Source organism: Taeniopygia guttata, chromosome Z, assembly GCF_048771995.1.
Source record: "Taeniopygia guttata chromosome Z, bTaeGut7.mat, whole genome shotgun sequence".
In the NCBI taxonomy this organism is placed as follows: Eukaryota; Metazoa; Chordata; class Aves; order Passeriformes; family Estrildidae; genus Taeniopygia; species Taeniopygia guttata.
Window position 1 is genome coordinate 15,340,773 of NC_133063.1, and position 11,235 is coordinate 15,352,007.

Consider the following 11,235-nt stretch of genomic DNA (forward strand, 5'->3'; position numbering starts at 1 on the left):
CCATGGTGATGAAATTTTCATCTCTTTACTGAATAAGACTTGTGGCATTATGTTTTGGATGGTATTCCACAACATTTTTTTTCTAATAACCCCTGATTTTGCCAACATTCAGCAGTTTTGTCTGTGCTTGTACCTAGTGTTTGTAGGTTTCAGATCTATGGTCCTTTAAGGCTTTTCGTAGTTGTCTGTGCCTTTTTTTTTTTTTTCCCATTTACTGTAGTACAGTAAAGCATGGAATAAGTAGTGGTTTCGGGACTTATATTTTTTTCAAATGCATTCCAACTTCTCCATACTTGTCAGATTCAAGGAAGGAATGAGAGATGAGTGCAAAGTGAGGGCAGGGAGATGAGAGTAACATAGCCTTAGGAAACCCAAGGCTTTGTTCCAGATCTATGTAGGAAGATAGACAATATGAAGTGGATGATGAAGATTCATCTAGAGGTCTGAGTGACAAATGACATAGCTATATCTCCCAAGGTGTACAGTGTTCTCAGATCCTTTCAGGAGAACAAGATCCTTATATTACTTGGCTGTTTAGCTGCTATTTTCTGGGTGGCAATGGATAAGATCTTGCTGATGCTTGTGAGAATGATTGAATTCAACCTTAGGCAGAAGATTGCAATGATATAGATAATCTGGTCCCTAAAGTAAGCTTAGTGGCCTCAGCTAATTCAGTTTATGGGCTGCTTTTCTTATTGTGGAAATCCTAGGAGAAACTTGCATTCACCAGCAGCTTGATCTACAAAAGGTGCTAAGTTTTTCCAGCTATGATTAATTTCATGTAAAGTTGCGCATGCTTGCACCTCTGAAACTCAAACCTTACGTATGATGCATGAAGAATCTGCCACATTCAGTTTCTCATTATCCTGGGGCATAAAAGTGATTGAAGGAGGGGAGAAAAAACAACAACCCCAAACTTCATAAACATTCATTAAAGTCCATCATCAGTATTGAAGCAGCATGATAGCATGAGGATATGTCAGTTGTCACTTTGTAGCATGCAAGTTTTATTCCCAAATCACCCCAGTAACCTAAATAAGAAAGGCAAAATGCACAAAGAATAAGGCCATCTGGAATACATAATGTGGAAAGATCTGCAATGCATTATATGGTCTGGAAAGTGGCTGGTCGAATTCCAGAGAGCTAAGATAGACTTCAAAGTCTGGCCGCACATCAGTGAAATTGCTGATCAGCTCAGATATTTAAAGTGGGTGTAGATGAATGAATTTATTACATTTTTTATCTGTTCCATTCATATGGGAAAACATGTCTGTGGACAGGTTCTCCACTGATTTCATGCTTGGTTCTTTTATTTGAATTGTATAATATATTTTCGTAATTTTACATCATATTGCAGTTTTGAAAAAGGAGTATTTTCACATAATTTATAAAGCCATTGTACAAGACAGAAAAAAAACCCAAAAAAACTCAAATAATAATAAACAAGTAGACATTACTTAAATACCTTTAAAAAAGGTTAGACAATTTTAATTTTTAAAAAATGAAAAATTAATCAAGCTGGGTTTCCACCTTTGTTCTGTTTTTAACTAAACACAAAAACACCCACCATTTAGGATTTTTCATATTTTAATTGCAAACAGCTTGCTCCTAAATTAATTTATATGTCTGACTCTTATTTACCCAGACTTCCAGCTTCTCTACATTTGTTAGCAAAAGGGAAAGAAAGATGAAGTCATATAGTTCATTGTTTTCATGTGCTGATCCTAGAACTTCATGTATCAGACCTGGGATTTGATGCCTTCAAGGTGTATTTTACCAAGTCTACAGATAAAAAAATGAATCTCCCAACTTTGATCATCTCTACTGGCACAACTGGATTACTCTACTCTTCTTTTTCTTCTATTGAGTATTGTTTTTGTTGCAATAGCTCATATAAAACATCCTTTACTAGGCTCTCCAAAAATAAAACTACTTAAACTAAGCATAATCTTACTATTTTATCTGTTATTTAGACACAGAATTTAACTATGAGTCATAAATAGATGATTTTGAGTGTCAAATACCACAATTCTAGTAATGACAGTTTTTTCACAAATTAATTAGTTTCTGTTAACTGTTGTACAGAGTATCCTTCACTATGCAATTCAATTTCCTGTTTTTACAGTGCAAGGGTCAACTAAACTGCTGGGAAAGCTGTTTTTAATTGACTTTTAATTATGGTGTAATACATGCATAGGACTGGTTGCATGGAGAACTGCCCATGGGAAATGCATTTGCAACTGGGTTTTGAGGTTTTACCTTCCCTGGGCCTGTAACAAAATCCCAGTGTTTTTCATGCAGATTCCCATCCCTCAGCCAGCCTACCACTCACCCAGGAAAATGCAGCAAAATTCCTTCAAATACTGTCAATAGCTAGATCAGCACATACACCACAACAGAAATTGTACTCCCTTTTAAAACTGTCTCCTCCCTTTCAGGAAGATAAGAATAACTCTTTCAAAATTGTGATGACCTTGAAAGATGAATTATGGTCGTCACAATATTTTTTCAAGCCATTAATGAAGTCACTGAGAGAAATGAGTATTTTCTGGTAAATGGTTAAGGACTGATAATTGCAGTTAGAGTGGACTTGAAGCAACTGTGACTACAGGTCACATTATTATTTCAATGACCATCTCCTTGCCAGATGACTTCCTCTAAAGTTGTCTGAAGCCTTTTCAGCAGTGCATTCTTTACCAAACCTCAAGAGCTGAGGTTTGAGGTGATTTACCTCATTCTTGCCAACATCTTTGAAATATCCATAAGGGCAATCCCTATGGACACTTGACTCATCAGCTTCCTGTATCTACTGAAACCCAGATGTAAGAAATAATCTACTATGGCTGGAGAAGAAGAAAAGAAAGAAACAAGTTGGATGAGTATTTTAAAATCTTCATACACCACAGAAGTTTTGGTGTCATTTTCCTCATGTTTCATTCATACCTTTAAAAGAAGAGGAGAAGAAAACATGTACTTAATCAAAATCCCAGCCGCACTTCCTGACCCTATGTGTTTTGCAGATGGGAAGACTTAAAAGACAGATTGATTTTTAATCAATGTTAAATAAAGAAGAGCATCTGCTTCATGTAGTAAAAATGTACCCTATAGTCCCAGTCATCTGGCACAGATGCTGCTGACATCACTGACTCAGTGATAGGGAAAGTGTGGTGGTAGCACGATGCACACCAAAGGTGGAGAAAAGGGGTACCTGTGATAGAAAAACTCAGTATTCAAGAGTTCATTTACCATACCTGGGCACAAGACATTGGATGATGAGAGTAATTCATCATAAAATCCATTAAAAATAAAAAAGTCTTCTTTATGGTAGAAATAGAGAAAAAAACCTCAACTGCTCGAATACCTTACATTTTTAAAATTACTGCAGACAGAGTCTAAACTTGGTTGTTTGGTTGCAGTCTCATTGTCTTTTAAGCAAAAGAGTGCAAAACCAGAAATGGCTTAGTAATTGACTGGAACATTTTATTCTCTAGTACAGCTTGCTATTTGCAAGTGAAGAAATTCCAATCTGAGGAGGAGGAGCTGGAGCTATATCTGCCTTCAAGGAAGGCTAGTAGCTATAAATATACTGACATGATCTGCTTCAGTTGTTTTCAAGCTTGAGAAAATAAAATTGCAAAAACCACAAAAACAAGGTGTTTTAAAAACCATGAATAGAAAATAATCATTTGTTTACATAATATAAACAATGTATCTGTAACTTCAAGTCTAACTTTTTATGAAGTAATCTAGAAAAAATACGTGAAATATTATGTTTACAAACATAGGTTTTCTTTTAGCATTAACCATCCACATAAAAGAAATGTTTCCTAAATAACTAACTTCCAAGAAAAATAGTTCAACCAGCTATAGAAAGATATGAAAAACATGCTAAACTAAGAACAATAACATAAACTAAGAACCTGTGTGCAGTAATGTTCTAAAGAGTCTGAAGAATACTGTGTGTAGCTATTTTGGGAAGATGTTTGGAACTCATTCAAAAGATATGGCTGGTTAGATGAAAATCAAGAGTCACTCCAATTAATCATGATGGGATTTGACTTAAAAGCCTCTCCAGGCCCACCTTATAAATTGGACCACTGAGGACTGATCAGCAAAAGAATAATCTAAAGTCATACACCATTCTCAAGGGAGTACTAGCAGGTTAAGGAAAAAAGTCTGAACAACTGCACCCCCACCCACCCCCCCCAAAAAAAAAAAAAAAAAAAATCAGGGCCTTGTTTCAGACACAGCAGTCTTTGTCTTCTGAGCATTTTCTGGCAGGCCAAGACTTTACTTTGGCAAGTGTAAACCCAGTTTAAGGGCAAAGGCTCGACTTTCTTATCATCTACCTGCAGTTTATTAAGAGCATACTCAGTCTTGTGTGTGCTTGCTGAAGCGTGTAATTCCAGAGGTTCTAGAGTAACTTTTGGAGTCACTTTTAAGGATACAGGATCTGCTGAAGATCCTTTAGAGATCTTAAAGAAATCCAGTTTACTTTCACCACCACTTAAAAGAAAGGAGGGGGGAAGATCAGATACATCACCTCCTTGCTAAAAAAACAAGCTCTGTAGTAGCGGGGAAAAAACAAGCTGACCCTGCTTCTTCCTGGGGGGTAGAGTACTCCTACTTCCCTTTCCCAGAAGCTGCAGCTTCTATCTCTTCCATAACATAGCTGTGGGTTTTAAATCAAATCCTTGTATTATGAAAATTAGGAGTGTGTAGCAGAAAAATGTCCATCTATTAGAAACATATTAAGGCTAGCACTAGAAGGAGAAAGGGGGAACTTGAAAAAAGTGCTAAACAATTCATCTGAGGTTTCTTGGGTTACAAAGTCTTGCATTTCTTAAAATGGTCATATTTGGCAGGCAGTCAAGACCAAGCTTGCCAGTCACTGAAAGTTTACTGAAAGTCTGAAAGCAGGATGCTTATCTGTTGAGTTTGGGTTTACATGCATGCCTTTCTCTTTCATCTTCTTGTCCTGCTTCATGTTTTTCCTATTCTTGTTTAAATGTTCCAATTTTTAGAATGTTCTAATAATCCTTTGAAGCACTTAATTTCCTCTTTGTCAGTCTAAGCCAAAACACATACTATATTCCATTTGGCTGATGTTTGACCATGAGGATTTTTTGTATCTATGTTTGCACACACACACACACATATACACAATGCAGGCACACACATACAATAATTCAGAAACACACCAATCTGTTACAAATCTGAAAGCAATCTTCAGCCCAAATTCCTCAGGAGCTCATTCAGGGAGCTTTTTCAAGGGCAATAGAAGAATATCCCTTGTGTTCACAATTGTTTAATGGAGAAACATCTAGATTGCTTTCAGAGCTCCATCCAGCAGAAGATTGTGTGTACAACTAGAAAACTAAACTTTTTTCTGAGAAGCACTGGTGATAAAAATCTTTACTTATTTTGCCATCCAAACTATGCTATTTAGTGTGTACTTCCCTTAGGAGGTGACATGGAAAAAAAGACCTAACTAAAGTCTTCTGAACTAATGTCAAAACAAATATTGCATTTATTTGCTTTATATATTTTAATGAAAAAATATATTTTGAAAATGTTCACATTTAGACATAAAAGAACCCAAATAATTTTAAATAATGACAATGTAAATGTCAGTTTTTCATAAATCAAGCAACAAAGCATATAGAGCAGGAGCAGGGCAACATTGTCAAGCAGCTTTATAAAGCTGCACTCCAGCAAATATTTTTTAAAAGCAAATAATTGAAGGGATATTATCTTTTTGTGGCTGCAGTTCATTTCTTCTCTCATTTGGTTGGTTTTGAGGAGATTTCAGAGCACTTAGCTTGGTCTCCTGGCAGTCTTGCAACAACTGACCCCCATGTGCCTCTCCACTCCCCCATCCAAGCAAGAACTGTGCAGTTTCCCCTTGTGCTTGCAGCCACAGAGGACAAGGGTCCAGAAGGGAAGGGAGAGTGTAGAACAATTAAATTCTCAATTAAGTTACATTAAAACAAGGTTTACCAGGCTCTCCATAGTGTTTTCCTTTGTTGTTTGTTAGATAAAATAGAAAAAAATTGCAAAGCAATAGGGAGCTCATTCATACAGAGCAAAACTGACAGATTCTATCTGTATATGGGTAGGTTATGTAAAAAAAAAAAAATCTAATTGTCTGATACAAACCTGCATGTTCTCTAGAAACTTCCTTCTTTCTCTCTTGAGTAAAACAGTGATAAGTTTTGATTTCTGATTGTTTCTGCTTTCCAGAAAGCTCTCCTGCAGTACAGTCAGTACATGACATGAGGCATATTAAGCAAAGTAGTATGCTGTTCCTTTCAAAAGAATCCCAGCCAGTAGGACACCTCTGGTGGGTTTTCTTCTTAGAGAGAGAAGACCATTACAATATAAGAGGGAAACACAAAAGGAGTAATTGTTCCAGATAACCCACACTAAGTCCCTGGTGAGCTTTTCTTCCTTCTTTCCTCAGGGAGCCCCAGTTTGACTACAGACAAAGACAAAAACTCAGTATAACACTAAATACTGAGAATACCGAGTATAACACATCTGTACTCTCTCAGGAAAATATTTTCACTGTGCTCCATTCTAGTCCAAAAATTATTTGGCAGAAATTTTACTATTTTTTTGTTTTGTGGTTTTTATCTACCTTTTAAGTGATACAGGAAATAGTGAAGCCCAGACTTCAGCCTAAATGAAGAGCATCAGTTAACATATGTACATCTCTGTCTTCATGTCTGGTTGAGTTGTTTTTTGCCCAACCTGGAAATGAAACTCAAGATAATTTTAGTAAAGAGGTAATATAAAAAAGCGTCTTTATTTAAAGGCCTTCGGGAAAACTTAATGGAAAAATGTCCACAAAAGCCCACTCCCCTCCAGGGGTAAGTACATTTTACAGGTTTTAGGAAATTAACATGATTGGTAACAAGCACCAGTCAGGAGGACAAGTGGTGATGATGCCATTCCCCCCAGGGTCAAGCCCCTTCTCTGGAGCCCCCATTCAGCACTAGCTGTACTTTGTCCATGATAATGTACCTCAATGGGTTGTTCTTGGCCTTGGTTCCCAGGAAGAACCAAGAAAACACGGAGCCTTGTACTTCTTGAGGCTTGGAGCTACGGAATTTGTTTTGTCTTTCTGCTTAGTGAAAGGCCATGGCTAAGCACTGAGAAAACTAGCCACTAATACAATAGGTAACAGAGCTATGTTTGAAGACTACAGAGAACATATAAAAGAAAAAAGGCAAAACCTAAACAGTATCAGTCGAGAATGCTCACTTTTGTCCTCAGAAGTTCATGAAGATGTTACAGGATCCCAAGAGTGGACTTGGTGCCCAAGTACAACATCGGGTACCTTCTAATCACCAGATCAAAACATGAGTGTTATACATAGTTTTAGAGGAATTGCATAGAACTGAAAATATTTCTAAGATGCATAATTTTTTAATTAGAAAACTGTGTGGAAGTAATACTTCCAAGATATATTATTTTGCATTGTCCTTATACTCTTCTGAAAATTACAGTATAATGGAAAAAGTAAAAATTAGCACCATTTTAGCTGTAACATTGATTTCTACATGAAATAACAAGAGAAAATTCAGCTATTTATGTATAATTTTGTAGAGAACAGAACTATCCATGATTTTGAGACATACCATCCTATATAAAATAGCAGAAATCACATTTTGCTGCTGAAATTCTGTTCACTTTGAGCAAACAAGAAAATTTATCAGCAACAGACAGAATACAAGGAAAAAGAGACTGATATAAAACAAAAGAAAACTCTATAGAAGAAGGCTTTTGTCAAATATAATACCACACAAATAAACCAGACTCTTGAAAAGATATTACAAGCCCCATGCAATTCATCAAGAGAGAAAAGCTTTTTAAAGCAGCTGACTTACAAGGACTAATGCCATTAACAAATATTTTCTTAATAAAATCTTAATTAAGCAAAGACTTCTCAAAGTCTATATTCCCTAAAAATCCTACAACACAGTTCTAACACTTAATGTTTTCATAATTATTTCATAATTAACAGGTGAAACAGATTTTTAGTTCATCCACTTACTCCACCCCATTTGGACTCAAAAAGTTTCTTTATAAAATGGTCTCAGGTGCTGCACAGAGATTTGTTTTTCTTGTAGTGCTTGCCTTATATACAGTAGTTGCTATATAAAACATTTCCCTTCTGAAATGAGAGGGTGTGGGGGCCAAGCATTTTCATTTGTTTTCTTTGTTTGTTTGTTTGTTTGTTTGTTTTGTGAAACTAAGGCTCTTGCTGGAGATTTTTTTTTTTTTGCTAAAATATTGCCTCCTTCTGTGGTGGTTAAGGGGTTAATATGTTGGCATAAGGTATTGATCAATGCACAAGGCTAAGACCAAACCTGAGCTCTTGCTCTGGTTGTACTGGATGAAACAGATTCATACCATGCTTCAGTTATGATCCCTTTATTCCTTCAAAGACATGTACAGCAGCTGATCTTATCATGAGCTTGGAAAAAAACCTTAGATTTTATTGGCATATGAAACCTAGGAAACAGCAGGTCCTTCATTCAGGTCTCCACATATAAGTGCGCAACTCTCCTCTCTAGGGACAATAGGCTGCAATGTTTTAAATTATATAAGTAATTCAATGTCTGTTTCTTACTGTAGTTGGTGGGTTGTGTCTAAACTGAAAGGGAGCTCTTCAGACAAAACACTGGTTAATTCTGGCTTCAGGAATTTCAGAAATATAATAAAACCATAGTTTCGCAGTGAAATCACCCATCATGTGAGTTGAATTTTGAAAAATGATGTATTTACCTACTGTATGTAAAAGTCAAAAGGAACTGCTTTGTGGATTTTCAAATGTGTAAAATAAGTTTTTGTGACTTTATTTTCTGTTCCCATGTATTTTTCTAAAAATCAATCAGTTTAAAATTCATTCAGGATGATACAAAATGCATTAGCTTCTGTATGCCTGGGATTATGCTTTTAAAAATATATGTCTACATTTCATATTGAGTTTCAGAATACATTGCTGTTCTTTAGCTGATATGAATTAAGCCTATCAAATTATAAAAGCAAATTTTTTACTGTATTTATTTTTCAGATGAATATCTGCATGCCAAAAAGTACAAGAAAACATATTTTGGAATTCTCTTGTTGCTTGCCCCATTATGAGCATCTCGCTATAACCAGATTTTTTATATGATGCATGGAGTACCCCAAGTACAGAAGTCTAAATGTATCTATGGAAAAACTGTGTCACATAGCTTGATAAGCTCATACTTGTAACTTTCAAGTGTTCATCTACAAAGTAAATTAATATTTTAGAGGCAGTTAGTGGGTTGGTTAAGGAATTTTTTTGTGCAAACATTGCCCAATGAAAAGAGTAAAAAAGAAATGTTCTTTCCAACTAAATGTACCCAATAAAGTCTAAATGACACAAAACACATCTGGCTTCAGGTTTTGCAATGCATTCCATAAATAAATTTTGATTAGTCACAGGTTTGCAAATCTACAAAGCAGAGTTGTGGCCAGTGTCTCTGTATTTGAAAAGCTACTTGGGGTATTTGGCTGGAGATTTTAAAATTTTGTATTTCACCAACTTTGTGAAATTTTTTTGCAGTTGTATCTGAACTGCACTTTGAGTTTTCCCTTGGTCAACATAAAAAACAAAGCAAAATTCAAAACTAAAGTTTCTGTATAGGTAGAAGCAAGAGAAAATAATCATATGAACAAATAATGGCTTCACAGCCAAATTTACTTAGCATCACTCTTTTGTTTTTATTTGCCCCTTAATACATGAGCAATTTGTATTTCGAAACTCAAGCCCAAATGCTGGGATTAGAATCTAAAGCACGAGGTTATAAAAACCATGTCACATGTTCAAAAGCTGCTCAGATCTGTATCACTGTGAGTAGCATTTTGATTTCATTGTCATAAGGAAACAATCTCAATCCAGTACTTTACAATTGCTCCAAGATTGTCAGAAGGGATTTTGACTCATATCTGAAAGTAAGGAGGCAATCTCAGTAGAGATGCATAGAAAAAATTATGTGGCCAGAGGGCAGTCTTAAGAAAACAGAAAGCAAGAAGAGGAAGATGCTTGGAAGTAGATCTCACTGTCAGAAAGTGAATATCCAGTCATCCCCTTCTGCTGCTCAATAAACACAGTAAATATCACCAGAGCCAGAATTTCAACATGACTTTTCTTTTGCTAGAAGAAAGAGAAGGAAATTGGGCCATAATTAATTGTGCACTTGAGTGCAATGGAAATAAATAATCAGAGGAACTTGCTGGCATATAGAGTCTCCCAAAAGAGACAAAAAGCCATAGGAAGCATGGAAAACACAGTACCAAAGCCACCCTTGGTTTCATCCTTTACCTCATCTACTCTAGTTTATCTTTCTGAATGATCTGGAAGAAATTATATTTGTAACCCCTTTTGTGATATTTCAAACACGTCCCAGATGTCAGCCCTCAGTATCAGAATAGAGAAGTCTGTTTATGGGGAAATGCAATATCTGCAATTTCTGGTCTGACAAAGTCAGTATAATAACTATTTAGTGAGTTAGTGGGTTTCTGGTATTCTGGTTCTACAAACCACTTTTCTACCATCAATTGAGATGTCTCATTTTATGACTTTGAAGATGTTCAGAACTATGCTACAAGGCAAATGGACTAAGAACAGTCAATAGACCTGCATTTTCATTTAAATATTACAAGTACAAATACAACTATTATTCATCCCAGGTAGGAATTTACCTTTTAAGTTATGAAAACCATCACGAAGCTGTGCTGCTATTTCCCGTGCTTGGGCACGTTCTTGATTTATATGAAGGTCAGATCCTCTCCCAATTGGAAAACATCTGTTTGAGAATTTTGGTCAAACCAATCAGGCACTTCTGCATGTCTCTCACTGCACTAACCAATAAAATAATAATAATTTTTAAAAACAATAGGCAGGCGCAGCAGATGTTGAGCTCATATCTTTGGCTTTTCCAATGCTGCAGAAAAAATTGGATGAAAAGACCCAGTCATAACATGTTTGAAATTGTTTGAGGAAGCTGCAATTATTTTGCACAACCTAATTGTATATCCAAGGCCATAAGCTCATCTCCAGCTAACATACACTGTGCCTCAGGTTTTAAGTGGCAAAGAAGGGAGGCTGGATGGGAAGACAAGACAGGGCTCAGATCTGAAACAGTGGAAGAGACAGGGTGAAAGAGAAAACTGAAGAGCAAAAAGAAGGGGCAGGAC